The sequence below is a fragment of the Ascaphus truei genome, chromosome 5 (genome assembly GCF_040206685.1).
Source record: "Ascaphus truei isolate aAscTru1 chromosome 5, aAscTru1.hap1, whole genome shotgun sequence".
Taxonomy (NCBI): domain Eukaryota; kingdom Metazoa; phylum Chordata; class Amphibia; order Anura; family Ascaphidae; genus Ascaphus; species Ascaphus truei.
Window position 1 is genome coordinate 137,559,564 of NC_134487.1, and position 17,193 is coordinate 137,576,756.

Here is a 17,193-nt window from a genome sequence, read left to right on the forward strand (position 1 = left end):
ATTTAAGAAACATGACCTTTTCTGCTAACTTGAATAATGTGTTTATTTGTTCTCCTTAAATTATTACCCAACAGGTGTGTATTTTACCTCCAGGGTCACAAACTGCAATCCAACCTTAATCCCAGAAGGAACTGAAAGTGTTTGAGAAGGATATACAAACCTGAAATTCTTGTACTTGTTCTCTGCTTTGATGTGTGATCCAAAAAGCTAAGTCGGTCTAAAGAAGTTTTGCTACGCTAAGTGCACGATCCAAAAGCAGGACAGTGGGGGAAAAAACAATATACCTGTACTCAATTGAATGTCCGGACAGCAATCAGTAACAACAGCACCAGATGGATACCGGTCATATTTTCATCTCTTTTACTGTCAAGACATACAGGTCTCCACTCATGTACAGTAGGTTGTGTCTCACTAGGTTAGGGGTTGAGATCTTACACTTAAGTACTGGTGAACTACCACCCCTGCATCTAAAAAAAATCCCTGCCGGTTTTTACAAAATGTATAGGACCTTAAGAAAGCACAGTCAAATCCTTACCTGCAAAAGGTATCGGAAACAGAGAAGAAAGATCACTGCTCTGATTGCACTCAAAATCCTAATCTGGGTTTGAAGTGCTTTCAAAGGTTAAAAATAATTTGTTTTATTATAATAATTTCAAATAAATACACAAAAATATATGAGAACAGTACACAGGACACAACAAGGACAAACTAACTAAAAACCTGGTCTTTAAGCAACAGTCAGTAGAGTCAAACTAATGCTCACAAGTCTAGAAAAGGAGTTTTAAATAAACCCACTGTTTAGGTACAATAGCCTGTACTGTATTTGTACTGGGAGACAGTCACTAGGTTGATAGGAGGGATGGTTCCATAAAGTTGAACCCTTTATAATGTCTAGAATGTAGCTCAGTTATTAACTAACACAGTAGAAAGGATATTGTGCCGGGAGCACAGATATTCACGTAGCTCTGATTGTCCCTGGAAGATAGAAGGGGGGGTGTCTCGGTGTTACAACAGCACAGGGGGGGTGGATTTGGAGGTATATTTAACCTGTCACCGGGGATATATTAATATCTTTACACTCTATCTCTTCGCTTACCCTGTGATCTTTGTCTTCACTCCTTCAACATTGCAGTAGGAGCTGCCTTTGAGACAAGTGTTGGACCGGGTCCTACTTAAAAAAAAAAAAACGGGTAACGGGTACCCGGCCAAAATTAAATGATCTACCTGGTCGAGTACCCAGTTGGCACTTACCTGGGGGTGGAGGAAGACAGCAGCGACATCTAGGAAGGTCAGCACAGGTCCTGTGGCAGTGGCAGCATCAGCAGTGTGTGTTCAGCCCGCGCGGGAGCTGCAGGACTCCATAGCACTATGAGCTGGGGAACCATGTAACCGGAGCAAGAACAGAAGCGTTCCTATTGGACAGCCGGCTGAACACACACTGCTGATGCTGCCACCGCCACAGGACCTCTGCTGACCTTCCTTGATGTCGCCGCCGTCTTCCTCACGGGTCTTCCTCGCCTTCCGTCGCTGACAGCAGGTAAGTAATGATGTATTTTTCAGCTACCCTGACATTACCCGACGCCAGGTATTACCCGGCGCCAGGCCCACTTCTCAGTTGCCGGGTCCGAGTAATGTCCAGGTAGCTGAAAACCTGCTGGGTAACGCAGGGTAAAGGGTAATTCCGGGTACTCGGTACATCACTATTTGAGATGTAAAGAGAACGGTCACAGGAATTATCTGTCCGTAATTGACACAAGTTCTCCAAGTAGTTAGATATGTAACTATACGAGTATATATGTATATATCTTAAGTGCGTAAATTATTAACTCAGCTACAATCTAGACCAGTCATTTTCCACCGGGGTTCTGTTAGCACCCCTCAGGGGTTCCGTGGCCACCAGGGGGGAGAGCTGGGACAACTCTCACAGCTGTCCCAGGACCGGCAGTGTGGCGACACCCCACGCAGCAATGACCCGGCGGCTTCCTAGCTCAGCAGCAGCAGCTGCCTGGTCACTGTGATCCTTCCTCCTTGCTCCTATCGGCGCCGGAAGTCGCTCTCAACTTCTGACAGGAGGAGGGAGCTGCACTGATCGTGTGTATGTATGTATATATACATACAATTATTATCATACCCACACATACATTTATATATACATTTTATTGTCAAACTCAGGCTGTTGCAAGGGGGTTCCTATATCTTACCTGCAAAAAGTATCCTCAGCACGGATAACTGGCAAGATAGAAAAAATGGCTTAACAATACTTGCAATTGTTTTGTCACTGGTTTTAATGGGTATACACTAGTAATACCAAGTCTACCAGTATGTTCATGGTAAAAAGCACAACATTACAAAACGTTGTCATATTAAACAACTCTGTATCACTGTGCAGAAGTCACTCAGTTTGCTATATTTTTGCAACCAGGTAAAAAATAAATTAGCATAATAAAGTTTAATTAAGTAATAATCCCAGAAGAACGGGGCATAACTGACCAATCATGGGGGGGAGGGGGGAGGGGGGGAGAGGGGAGGGAGAAGGGAAGGATTAAATCACAGGGGTAAAAACAGAGAAGAAAAGGAAAGGATACAGGAAGGAAAAGACACAAAGAGAAAATGAAGTACAAGAGAGCAATACATAAGAGGGAGAGAGAGAGAGCAAAGAGAGAGAGCAGAAAGAAAGAGAGAGTAAAGAGAGATAGAGAGAGCAAAGAGAGAGAGAGAGCAAAGAGAGAGCAAAGAGAGAGAAAAAAGAGAGTAAAGAGAGAGCAAAGAGGAGAGAGAGCAAAGAGGAGAGAGCGCAAAGAGGAGAGAGCGCAAAGAGAGATAGAGAGATAGAGGCGAGAGAGTAAAGAGAGAGCAAAGAAAGAGCGAGACTTGAGGGGCAGAAAAGAGAGAGAAAGAGACATGAGGGGGTCCTGAAATGTTTTTGCCCGGAGGACCGCACATGTCTAGTTACACCACTGAGTGGGGGGTTTTTTTTTTCATTTTGAAAATCCGATGCTTTGTTCGGGAGATATAATTATGTGAAATATTACATAGGAAAAATGGAGCTCTCCTCAGAGCCCAGGGAACTTTAAAGGTTACCATGGTAACCTCCGACACAATAGATTTGGAAAATCAACAATTTGAACAATTAAAATATATATATATTTTTAAAAGAGCAGAACATGTTCAGTAGGCAAGATACTAACATTATATGAGTTAAACTCATAAAGGCTTCTGCGGGGTGGATGTCACTTTAACACAAAGCAGGATTTTTGTTTTGTTTAAATTCACCTCTGCTTTTAATGATTGTTGGAATACAGACAACTTGTGTAGTAATAATAATAATAATAATAATAATAATAATACCACATCATGTACCATCACCATGTATTACTGTAGCAGAGAGAGCTGGCATTCAACTAGTGGGATCAGGAGAACTTTACTACTCTGAGCAAGTGCGGAAATGGAAACCGTATTAGTTTATTTTCATTTCCATTTGTAATGTTCTTTAAAAGCCATGTGGCTCTGCCTCACTCGGCCACTTCTAATGTATCGCAGGTCACAGTGGACCACTAAATACGTAATGCAGGAAACTGCTCTATTGTCCCTTAGCCATGCTGCAGCCTTGTACCCTACAGTGAACTCCCAGAGAGTGTGTGCTCAGAGTTGAGGACTCAGCCTCCATATCGTAGACCAGGGGTGCGCAAACTGGGGGGAGACTTTTCTGGGGGGGTGCTGCGTTTACAGAGGCTCCGCGCTGAGAGTGCGAGGCCTCTGTAAACTTACTTACCCGGCTTCAGTCACGCGTCTATATGGCAACGCGGCGTCAAATAACACCTGTTACCATGGAGATGTGACGTCAAATGACGCAACATTAGAGGTGAGGGGGGGCTCGACCGAGGAGAGCAGGCGGGGAGGGGGGGTGCAGCGCAGGGAGTTTGCTCACCCCTGTCATAGCCCATATGTTTGGCAGAGAGGGAAAGGCCCTGTTACAGCAGACCAAATATTTGCTAAAACTGATAACCAGTGTTATAAGGTTTGGCACAACAGTTTGTGCAACCAAGAGCTACAGCAGTTAAAAAGTTTAAAAAAACAGGCTTGCCTTCTGCATAGGAAGGGCAAGAAAGGTGCTTACCTGTTCCACCTTACCTGTTCCACGTACTAGGCATTATTAGATCAAAAATAGAATAAACAGCAGCTCACCTCTACTTTATATCATTAGCTCTCATCAAAACATACAGAAAGTCTCGACCAACAAGAATTCTAATGTGTTGAACTTGTGGAGTAAATATAAACGCATCACAATTGCCGGAACTCAACATGATGAGGGATATCACGTTCGATCTGCACAGTTACTGTCATTGACTTAAATGACAGTTACCGCCAGATTGGAAATAATACACTGCATCACGCTTGGGTGACTCCTGGCCAATGGTTTGAGATCTCCACTGGCCATCTTTACTAAGCTATAAAGGCACCGTCAAGTAACTATCAGAGTTGGGCACTTTTATTTGCAAATTTGAATCTGCCATTGATTGGGGAGGGGGGAAGAAAAGATTGTATATATCAAACCTCCCTCTAAATAAATTAGGGAGATATGCTTGTGCTGAAAACGGAGCACAACTGAGGTACTCTGGGAGATATGTTAATGCTCTGCAAAGTATATTTAAATGAGTCCAATCCCACACTTCCTAAAAGGATTTTCATACCAACCATATAGAGTTGAAAAGTCTAAGACATCTAATGACTGAAATAGTATACTGGTGTCAGACCCAACAGGACTAAAACCCACAACCGCTGCTTTTCTAAGTAGCAGCTTTAGCAGTGTGAGCTAAACCAGCTAATGCAAAGCTTGCAGTGCACCACTGTCATATTTAAGCAGTGCTCTGTCTAAGCAGTGCTCTGACATAAGGCCTGGGACCCGCTGCGCTCGTTGGCGCGGGCGGCAATGTAGCGAGTTCCCCACCAGCAGGGGAATCCTCGCGAGTCGGTCCCGGTCCCCACTGGCTGCACAGCTGATCACACGCTGTGGCGCGTCAGCCGCTAGGAGACACCACAGAATGGTGTTTCCTAGCTTCGACGCGTCACGTGGTGTGGCTGTGAGCCAATGGGGAGGGGAGGCTGCGGGAGGAGAGGCTTCGGGGAGCGGGGAGGAGTGTGGAGTGAAAGCAGGTGAGTGCCTGTCTGTATATGTGTGTGCCTGAGTGCCTGTGTGTGTGTGTATGTGTGTGCCTGAGTGCCTGTCTGTGTGTGTGTGTGTGTGTGTGTATGAGTGTGTGTATGTGTGTGCCTGACTGTGTGCGTGCCTGTCTCTGTCTGTGTGTGTGTGTATGAGTGCGTGAGTGCCTGCCTGTGTGTGTGTGTGTGTGTGTGTGTGTGTGTGTGTGTGTGTGTGTGTGTGTGTGTGTGTGTGTGTGTGTGTGTGTGTGTGTGTGTGTGTGTGTGTGTGTGTGTGTGTGTGTATGTATGAGTGCCTGCGTGTGTGTGTTTTTTTTACTTACCTGCAGCCCGTGGCAGCCCGTGGAGGGAGGGGGGGGAAGAGTAGCGGGTCCCTCCGCTCAAGCCACGCCCCCCCTCCCTGTCAATCCTCCCAGTCAATCCTCCCAGTCAATCCTCCCACCTCCCGCTCCGGGCCCTCACGTCATGGCTGCGCCCCCTCACGTCATGGCCGCGCCCCCCCCGACCCGTTTGGCCACGCCCCCCCCGCTCCGAGAAAAGCATCCTGTAGACCGCAGATCGCGGTACAGCGAGTTGCACGCGCCGCCGGCAAGCAAGCCAGCCGTGCGGACGCGTGCAACGGGACCTTAGCCTAAGGCTCCATAGGTGCAGGAATACATTAGTCCAGGGTTTCCCAAACTTTTTTTTCCGTGACCCGGTTATTTTTGAACTTCTCCTTCGTGACCCACTAAAAAATTTATCGCCTATACTGGCCTATAGGGCCTGCACAGACACACACACAGCCACTGATACACACACACACAGCCACTGATACACACGCAGCCACTGACACACGCAGCCACTGACACACACACACTGATACACACACAGCCACTGATAAACACACACACGCAGCCACTGACACACACACACGCAGCCACACAGAGACACTGCTACACACACACACACTGCTACACACACAGAGACACTGCTACACACACACACACACAGACACTGATACACACACACTGATACACACACACTGATACACAGACACTGATACACAGACACTGATACACAGACACTGATACACACACACACACTGATACTGATACACACACACACAAACACACACACTGATATATACACACACACACACAGCCACTGATACACACACACTCAGGGGGGACTGGGACACTTGGGTGGGAGGCAGTGACTGGGTGGGTGTGTGGGAGACGGTGGGTGAGTGACTGGGTGGGTGGGAGACGGTGGGTGGGTGACAGTGACTGGGTGGGTGACAGTGACAGTGATTGGGTGGGTGACAGTGACTTTGACAGTGACTGGGTGGGTGACAGTGACTGGGTGGGTGGGTGACAGTGACTGGGTGGGTGACAGTGACTGGGTGGGTGGGTGACAGTGACTGGGTGGGTGACAGTGACTGGGTGGGTGACAGTGACTGGGTGGGTGGGTGACAGTGACTGGGTGGGTGACAGTGACTGGGTGGGTGGGTGACAGTGACTGGGTGGGTGACAGTGACTTGACAGTGACTGGGTGGGTGGGTGACAGTGGGTGGGTGGGTGACAGTGACTGGGTGGGTGACAGTGACTGGGTGGGTGACAGTGACTGGGTGGGTGGGTGAAAGTGACTAGGTGGGTGACAGTGACTTGACAGTGACTGGGTGGGTGACAGTGGGTGGGTGGGTGACAGTGGGTGGGTGACAGTGGGTGGGTGGGTGGGTGACAGGGTGGGTGACAGTGGGTGGGTGGGTGACAGTGACTGGGTGGGTGACAGTGACTGGGTGGGTGGGTGACAGTGACTGGGTGACAGTGACTGGGTGGGTGGGTGACAGTGACTAGGGTGACAGTGACTGGGTGGGTGACAGTGACTGGGTGGGTGGGTGGGTGGGTGACAGTGACTGGGTGGGTGACAGTGACTGGGTGGGTGACAGTGACTGGGTGGGTGGGTGACAGTGACTGGGTGGGTGGGTGACAGTGACTGGGTGGGTGGGTGACAGTGACTGGGTGGGTAACAGTGACTGGGTGGGTGGGTGGGTGACAGTGACTGGGTGGGTGACAGTGACTGGGTGGGTGACAGTGACTGGGTGGGTGGGTGACAGTGACTGGATGGGTGGGTGACAGTGACTGGGTGGGTGACAGTGACTGGGTGGGTGACAGTGACTGGGTGGGTGACAGTGACTGGGTGGGTGACAGTGACTGGGTGGGGTGACTTACCTTGAGGCCGGACGCTTTCCCGCTTCCCCCCGATATCCCCTGCTGCCCAGGACGGGAGGTGGGCTTGGGGGCACGGGAGGTGGGCTCGGGAGGGGGTGGCACGGGAGGTGGGCTCGGGAGGGGGTGCCCCGGGAGGTGGGCTCGGGAGGGGGTGCCCCGGGAGGTGGGCTCGGGAGGGGGTGCCACGGGAGGTGGGCTCGGGAGGGGGTGCCACGGGAGGTGAGCTCTGGAAGCGGGTCGCGGGAGGAAGCGGGCCGCAGAGGAGATAGTACTTCCGCCTCCGTCCCACGTTGGGAGCGGGGGGGAGGAAGGGAGCGGTCCCTGCTTGCCCTGCGCATGCGCGCGGGACCGCAGGGGGAATCGCTGCTATTTTTTTTAACTCGAGCGGCGGGACGGGGGGCTGGGAGGAGACACCGCGCGGCCAGCCTCGCTGCGACCCGGCAATTTTGGTGCCGTGGCCCGATGCCGGGTCGCGACCCACCATTTGGGAAACGCTGCATTAGTCTATTGAAATAAATGGACTGGAAGGTGTCTTCCTGTGTCAGAAGGTGTCTCATGGCAGAGGGCTACTTATTAGATATGGTGCTCTATTTCAGAAGAGGTTAAAGTGCTTTGTACAGGTATGAGCACTCAATAACAAGTAGAGCTCAAAAGTATGCAGTGACAGTGGTGCTAGGTTTAGCTCACACTGAATAATAGAGGTTGTGTGGGTACAACTTCTGATCCTGTTGGGTCTGACACCATACTCCATTCCTCATAAGGTGCTTTACACTTGTTAACTCATTAACACTGTGTGTGCCGTGGGAAGCCAGCGGAATCACTTCCTGTAGTTTGTTGAGTTTTATCTATTTTAAAATAAAATACCGTATTTAAATTCAGTGTGTGTCTGGCACTCTGGCAGATGGCACAGTGAATATTTTTGTCCCTGTTCTTTTATACCGTAGCCACCTTTGTGCATATCCTTCATATAGCACCACAATAAGTGCATATACAGTACCTGTAGTAGCTCCCTCCCCCCATGGCTTACTTTAAAAGCCGTCCACTTCCACTTAATGGTTACGTTTAATTTTCCTTGTGGAGCACGCCTGAGATAACTGTGATATGCACATGTAGCTAATCCAGCTATTAGTGTGAGTAGTGAGCAGCTCAAAAGTAGGATGTTCCAGTGATACTACTCATCAGCTGGTTTAGCTCACATTACAGCTGCGGCCTAGAACCGGAGAACGCAATCTTTTTCCCCTGGGCCCCCTGCCGGCTGTCCCCTTCTCCTCGTGCCCCCTCCTTACCGAGGCTCTGACGTTCTGGCGTCGTGACGTCACGATCCGTGGAAGACGTCTGAACTAAGGTAAGAGAGAATTACAGAGGCAATCGCTGCTTCCCCCGGCATTTAATTTAAATGCCTTCGGGAAGCGCGCAGGGCCTCTGTAACCCCTGATCACCCTCCGCCCCCCACCCCTCCCCTTCAGTGAATCTCGCACCCTCCCTGGGGGGCGCACCCACCGGTGTGCGCACCCCTGGCCTAGAAAAGCAGTGGTTGTGGGTTCTAGTTCTGTTGGGTCTGACACCATTCCAGTCATTAGGTTGGTACCTTAGGCTCGTCAACGCTTTATAGTTGGTATGGAAATCCTTCTACGAAGTGTGGGATGGGACTCATTTTAATATAGTTTGCATACCATTAGCATATATACCTGCCGGGTACCTCAGGTCTGCTCCTTTTTCAGCACAGGCATATCTCCCTTTATTTGGAAGAAGGGTTGAGGGGACATACAGTACATACACAACTGCTACATTGAAAGTCTCACTCTCTCCTTAAAAATCCACCTGGATTGTATCCAATGGTGGATTCGGATTAATCCTCTTGGCTTTTTTAGTACCCAATTCGCAGGCGGATATTGGTGGGGGAGGATCGGATTTGATTTAAAAAAATTCAGGAAAGGGACTTGGACCAGTTTGCCCATCTCTAGTAACTATGACCCTTGTTTGCATGAGTTCCATGTAAGATATTTTGAAGATCTTGCATACACACAGAATGCAGTTTTCTTATCTTTATAGCAGTACTTCAAAATTAGGACTCCACCCTTAAAAAAAAATATGCTTAAAACAAAATAATGATGTGTGTGCCAGCACATTTCCAACACACTGCAGAGCCAGTGTAGTGCAACAAAAGGGTTACAAGTACTGTATATGGAAAGGATGCGTTTGCAAACAAACATAGATTCTTCTTAAGGCCGCAATAATTATACTCTGTGCGATGGCGCTCAGGCAACAACAAATAGTTGAATGCCTATGAGGCTGCCCCTAGTGCGGGTGTGTGCGTGCTCGACGGAGCTGCGATGGCGCGAGCGCGCTTTGAAAAGACAAATTTTTTTGTCTTTCCAAGTGACGGCCGCATCACATGAGCGGTTCAGCCAATCATGGCGAACCAGCCTCGTGACACGCCCGCCACGCTTCCCCAATCGCTTCCATCAGAATTCACATATCACTCAGGCAAGAGGCGCCCGCGATGTGATGAGCTCTCGGACGCGCACCAGTGCGGACTATTATCTCAGCCTAAAAGGAAAACTAGCCTAATATAAAAATAATCAGGCCAACAACAAATCATACAAATAAGAAACGTGGTATTTACGCTGGATGCTTGTCAATTACTGGAGATATCTAATTTCATTATTTCCATAATCCCTGAGTTATGAAACTCAGTTAGCAAACTAGCTGGGGAGAGGATCTGATGGCAAACACACACTCACGGTGCTTCATTTCCATCACAACCATATGTACTGCACCGACACACTTTATTCGAGCAAATACCCAGTATGTACCTGGCAGATACCTGGAATGCGCCGCTCCTCACCTCTGACAAGCCCCGTTGCGTTTGCCTTCCCAGCCATGGTTCATGCCTGGCTGACGGGCGGCTGATCTGTTAAATGATAATGATTAGGATTTAATAGGCTGCAATGCTTTGCGTGTCTACCAGATGGCATAAATTCCTGAATTGTAATGCAGTATATATATATATACTGTGCAGTATTGCAGCCAGCGGGAATAAAATGCTTCAATCCCTGCCTGGAAAATAACCCAATGCACTCGGGCAGAAAACAGTCACAAACCTCAATACACCCGGGTATACCCGAATTCGTGGGACTAGCCGAGCTCGAATAAAGTGTGTCGCCAGTGTAAGAGACAAGCTCTGCAAAAGTGACATGGGGCATATTCTAGTACTGTAGCTGTGAGTTGTTCATATCAGTGTAGAAAGAGCCCTTTGGTTATTCTGTAAGCCCTTCTCTCATGTCTAAACCATGCAGAAAGAGAGGGGGGAAGAGAGAGAGGGCGGGAGAAAAAGAGAGGGAGGGAGAAGGAAAGAGAGAGCGAGAGTGGGGAGAGAGAGAGAGATAGATGGAAATAGAGGTAAGGGAAGGAGAAAGAGAGAGAGAGGGAGGGTAGGAGAAAGAGAGAGGGGGAGCGAGAGGGAGAGAGAGATAGGGGAGGAGAGCAAGAGAGGAGAGAGAGAGGGGCGGGGAGAGGATGGAGGAGGGGGTGCGAGAGAGGAGAGAGAGAGGGGAGATATAGAGATGGGGGAGAGAGAGAAGAGAAAGTGGGGAGATGGGGGAAAGAGAGGAAGAGAGAGAGGAGGGAGAGATAGAAAGAGGGGGAGGGAGGGAGAGAGAGGGTGCAGACAGGGGGAAGAGAGAGTGGAGAGAGAGGGTGGAGGAGAAGGGGAGAGAGGGGGGGAGAAAAACAGATGGAGGAGAGAGAGAGAGGCAAGGGTGGAGATAGGAGGGGGAGAGAGGGAGGGGAGAGAGGAAGGGGAGAAGGGGGAGACAGATTGGGGGAGACAGATTGGGGGAGAAAGAGGTGGGGGAGAGAGGTGGGGAGAAAGAACGAGGTGGAGAGAGAGAGGTTGAGAGTGGAGGGGGGTTGAGAGTAGGGGGAGAGGGAAGGGGAGGGAGAGAGAGGGGGAGGGGGAAGAGAGAGAGGGTGTAGATAGAGGAGGGGAGAGAGATTGAGGAGATGGGGAGAGAGAGGGAGAGAGAGAAGGTGGAGAAAGAGAGGGGGGAAGAAGCAGAGAGGGGGAGAGAGAGGGGCAGAGAGGAGGAAGACAAAGGGGGAGAGAGGTGGAGAGAGGGCGGGTAGAGAGAAAAGAGAGAGTAAGAGAGGGGGAGAGAGAGGGGGAGATAGTGAGGAGAGAGAGGCAGGGGAGAGAGAGAGGGGAAATAGAAAGATGGGAAAGAGAAAGGGGAGGAGAGAGAGGGGAGAGAGGAGGAGAAAGGGACAGAGAGAGGGGGAGAGATGAAAGGGGAGAGCAGGGAGGGGAAATGGGAAAAGGAGGAGGAGAGGGAAAAGGAGAGGGAAAGTTGGAAAAGGAGAGGGGAAAGCAGGAGGGGAGGGAGAGAGATGGGGGTGAGAAACACATTCCTTTAAATAACATAGGGCTCCTATGCTCAAAACATAACATAACATCTATGCTCAAAAAGGAGCATACGTAAGGTTCCAGTGATATAAGCTGACATATGCAAAAGTATATTTAAATGAGTCACACCTATACCTCATAAAATATTTCCATCAGACCAATACTGACAAAACTAAGGCTGCGGCCACGCTGCCTGCGCAGCACACGCGCCTGCAGCCGAGTCCCCCGGTCTGCAGAGAGCTGCAGGGGGAAAGACAGGGGGGCGTGATGGGGGAGTGACGGGGCGCGGTCGTGACGTCACCCGGGAGGTACGCCCACATTGGCTGAACCGCCGGGGGGGGCGAGGCCTATCGCTCCGTCGCGACTCGAGAGCAGGAGTTTCTGTCGGCGCAGCGCGGCGGCCCCCCCTCGCAGCAGGCCCGGCCCCATTGTGGGGCGGATCTTGTCCCTCAGCGTCTGCCACAGTTGGCGCTGCAGTAGCCAGCGGGGATCTGGCCCAAGGCCCCATGTGATGAAGGGGGAACTGGTGTTATAACCAACAGGATCAGAACCCACATCCTCTGTTATTCTGTGAGCAGCACTAATAGTGTGAGGTAAACCAGCTGATGGGTATCACACTGTCACAGCAAACTTTTAAGCTCTACTTCTCACTGCTCACACCAGTAGCCCCATTCCTGTGGGTTCCTTTAAAAGGAGACCACTTCCTGGTTTTCAGTTCAATGTGCCTTGTGCACAAAAAGGAATCCATCTGAGATACCTGGAAGATGTTAACAAACTAGACACTCTCTACAACTCAATATGCAGCTTTGTCCTACAATGTACTGTAACTACAACACACATCACTGCGAAATGTTCCAAGAACTAGATTGGCTGTGCATTGAGCCCAGGCTCAAGGTAAATTTTTCCTGTCTTGCCTTGAAATACTTTCAGGGCAAGCTATCCACCTATCTGAACAAGCTCCTCACCCCTACCACACGCAGCACTTATCACCTCCAAAAGACTATTCACAGTCACAATGTTCAAGAAGGAATCCGTTTGGTCCTCCTGTTAACGTGCACCTCACAACTGGAACAACCTATCAGAGACTCTCAAAGTTGACACCAGTCTAAGTTCTTTCAATACTTCAGCTGTTTCACATTTTAAATTGTTACATACGCCCACAATCATTTCATCTCTAACTGTTCATGAAATGTCTGTAAATTGAATTTATAACCTCTGCTCATTTAATGTAACCATATATTCTCATCATAACTCTGTACCCATGACCTACTTGAAAACAAGAGATAACTCTCAATGTATTACTTCCTGGTAAAACATTGTATAAATAAATAATATGTGACTGTGATGTTTCTCAGCATCTGGACTTTATGTAAATATTTTATGGAGGTGTGGCGTTTGACTCATTTAAATATACTTTGCACAGCTTATTAGCATATATCCCAGGTACCTCAGATGTGCTTTTGGAGCACATCTCTCCCTATGTTGTTTGAATTGATATACTGTATATACAACTTGAGACTCCACTTAAAGTATGTCCCTCTCCAACAAAGTCCTGTGTAATCCATGCGGATTGGCTGTTTAAGGCCTCGTTCAGGGTGCAAGGCTTCGGAGGGAGGGCGTGCTGCCGTGGGACACAAAGTATTCAAATTGAATACTGGTTGTCAGGGTAGCAGCTGCCCTGTCTCCGAAGCCAGGAGTTGAAGCTGGCTACAGTTTCAATAAATGAAAATTTCGTTTTTTGAGCAGCGTCACTGGGACCTCGGCAGCCAATGAAATCATTCTTGAGAATGATTTCATGACTGCAACTTGGATCCCTAAGCTGCCGTCTGTAGCCCCGCCCCCTCCTCAACTCCTGAAACAGTCTGCTGGGGATGAACACACATCGCCCAGCAAACTGCCGCCCTCTCTCCCTCCCACCCTCCCACCCTCCCTCCAACTCCTGCAGCTGGCACCCTGAACAAGGCCTAACTGTGCGGTTTATAACTTTTTATAAACGCTGTTTAAACTATGATTTGTGATACAGAATACAGCTACTTGTCAAATGTTATTCTGTGACTTATGACCATGTCAAACTGTGTGCTCTTACAAGGACAAATGTGCAGCTAGAATATGCTACAATAAATGGTTAATCCCACTGGTCTGAACAAGAATTAAAAATGCAATAATATCAAGCCAACATTAGTAGTTACCACAGTTATTCCTTCTCATATTTCTCCCTCCTCTCACAGCACAGAGAAAGGTTTAGCTGTGCTGCTTATTAACTGCTAAATAAAAGTGATGTAACTCGTTCACCGGCTGCGAATCTGGAGGACGTGGAGTGGCGTTTCCTGCACTCATGAAGACTTTCTTTTAGTACTATCCCAGTTTTATAGAGAATGGGGATCTAGGTCAATGGGGACATCCTAATTTAAGAAGATACAGTACCTGCAAGCAAAGAAAAGCATATTAAAATGTCTTATGCTACTGTATCAAAATAGAAAGGGTCAAGATCCTCTAAAAATACAGTATATCGCTTTATATTCATAAGAAGGATTGACATATAAAAATAGTAATACTCGGTACCAACCCTCTTTGTGTGGCATCGCACATATATTACTGCACACTGGAAACGGGTGTGATGTGGGTTACTTGAACACATCATTTCACATTATCATATTGCATTGTGTATATTGTTGGTTGAAAGGCACTACAGTACATGGTGTTCCTTAGGCTACGCTTATAGTGACGGCGACACGCCGGTCAGGTGACTGTCGCTGGGAAATCAAATATAGATTACTTTAAGCGAACGCGACCAATCCGTCGCTCTGTCACGTTGCGCTTACTATAAGCGCACGCGACGGCGGCAATGCATTTGTTTCGCCGCGATGTCGCGTCGCTGTCACCGTCGACGACACTATAAGCGCAGCCTTAGGGTGCCATACGAAGCAATGTGTTGCAGGACCCTCCGGCAGCAAAAGGGTTACATTTGCCCAGCACTTATTATCTAGGTGAAGAATCCAATTTTGCTCCAACCTATTATTAAAGAATATGCACTTTTAATTTCTTAAATCTGCAGCAGTGACCTAATTAAATTCAGCAAGTGGCAACAAGCTGTAAAACCTACAACCAAGCAATTCATAGGCTTACATAAAGAATCTCATTACATTGTAAGTGTTTGAAGCATGCTAATTAGGAGGTGTACAAAGCTGTCTTGGTCTGTTTATTGAATGTTCATGAGTCATGCAAATGTATTGATAAGATCACGAGGTGGTGAAAAAGTTTGTGTAACTTATTGCAGAGAAAAGTTTGCTTTACATTTTTCTGAATTAGCATAACCAGATTTAGGCAGAATGTCCATACTTTCCCAACTGTCTTGCAAAAACTTTGCAAAAATGGGGCAAAAATATTTTGAACGACTTTAAGGTGGCATTTCTATTTCTCGCTAAGTTAGTGCAACTGAACGCTTTTTCTGAGGCCATGAAAGCCCAAACTTTGCCAATTTTGCAAATCGCCAATAGCAGTCTCCCATTTCCTCCTCACACCTCTCCCGTCACAATGATTGACACATCCTTCTCATTCCTCACCTGGCCCAATCATTTACTGTAAACAGGGTCCCTATTTTGAGCTACGTGGTTTGTATTCATAAATGTGAGAATGATCAGAAGATTGCTTGAAACATAAAACCCATGTTACCTTTCAGAGATAACAACACTGCTCGCTATGGTCATGCTTTATACAACAAATATTTCCTTTCGGTTGTAGGTCATTGCACATTGACGAGCCTCTCTGGCTCTTAAAAAGTTGATGCATACAGTACAACTGCACAGCCACCAATATAACTAATACACATCTAACATACATCTCTATGGCAGTATATTGAATGTGCAGGGCACCTTCATCAGGGGTGAAGGTGCCTGCACCGAAACGTTGGATGCTTGGATGACTGTTTCGTCATTAAATAACCTTTCTTTCATTCATTTTATTTTTTTTATTTTTGGTGTGCTTGGCCACCACTGATTTATTAGTTTTGTGTCTGTTCAGATACTTTCTTGTCCTAGCACCCAGCTTTACTATGCTTTAACCCTTCAACCCCTGCTAGGGGCATCCCAAGTTGCTGGCTCCGAGACAGTCCCTGTGCATCCTACCTAGTATATTGAATGTGGCACACAGGGAGACATACAAGTGAATGCCAGCAGACTTGTAGCTTAGCATTGATTCTTGGGAGTGACACTGCCCATCCTGCTCAGTCAGCTCCAGACAGGTGCATTTGAAAAGCAAACAGGGAACGACACTGAACTTGTGTACGCAAAGTTTGATCAGAGACATTGCTGCATTATTCTTTAATACAACTTCAAAAACTGTGCTTCTCTAACCAGGTGTGAAATATAGGGACACCAATACTTAAGTTGTGCATAGTTACCAAGTGATATTACAAGAATAACGGGACTCAGATATCAGGGGAAAGGAATAGTTTTTAGACAGAAATGTGTACTACATTTTACACTCAACAAACAAAAGGGATTGGTGACGTTAAACCAGGTCTGTATTTAGGAAAACAGTCAGTAAAAACCAGCGATCATGATAACCCCCTGTCACATGTCAGCGTGGGATGCTGTGTGCATGTACCAAGTGCTGCACTTCCCAAGTAAAGTTTTCTCTGAGTAACTGATGCAATGAGCAATGTCACTGCCAAGGCAATAAGGCACCCGGGAGCTGGGACACCACCTGCTGCTATCAACTCGGTGTCAAGTATGATGCTCCCCAAAATAGAGATGCTGGGCAGGGAGCAGCATCATGTTCAGATACACTCCCCGCCCCCCTATCATTGTCACACATGTCACATGCACCCACTCGTCACCCTGTTGCACAGAGTTCCCGGGTCTGCAGTGAGAGTTATGAGACCACTCCGCCTGTGCCATGTACCCCCCCGCCCCCCCGGTACTCACCTGGCTCGTTGCAGCCGGTCCTCCGCTGTACTGTAGATCATCAGTGATCAGGGCGGGCTGAGCGGGGACCCGGGAAGGAGGTAGCAGCTGTCATAGGGCCGCCCCGCACGGTGGGGGGGACGTCCTTAGCACGTGATGTAAAGACACCCACATGGGTGGAGTCGTGTGTGAGCTGCCGGACACGTGTACTGTACATGTGCTGTGCGCACAGAGTGTGTCACACACCAGGGCTAGTGCCAACTCCAGCCATGGCTGTTAGCTGTGGGCAGAGGAGTCAGTATGCTAATAGTATTAGCAGTGCACTTGTATAGAGTTTATTCTTACACCGTGGTCTGAGAGACTTAAAAGAAACTAATAGTACTGTATCTGCTAAAAAAAAAGAACAGAAAAAGTTGATCAACTTAATAACTACTTGAAAAGAAGCAATGTGATTACTTTATGGGCGCAGTGCTATGAATTGGTAATTGACAAGAAAAGACACTATTGAGTAATC

At 48.1% G+C, this 17,193-nt stretch overlaps 1 protein-coding gene across 2 annotated transcripts in view; it reads right to left on the reverse strand.

Moving 5' to 3' along the window:
- Window positions 1-16,825, reverse strand: part of SLC26A2 (solute carrier family 26 member 2) — a 78,430-nt gene extending 61,605 nt beyond the window's left edge. Inside the window, exon 1 of one of the 2 annotated variants that reach the window (XR_012801738.1) lies at window positions 16,701-16,825. The gene's annotated coding sequence lies outside the window, so the exon portion shown is untranslated. Of the gene's footprint in view, window positions 1-2,201; window positions 2,223-16,700 lie in introns of those variants that run through there. The other variant, XM_075600940.1, reaches the window with a different exon arrangement.
- Between the last annotated feature and the right edge of the window lie 368 nt (window positions 16,826-17,193).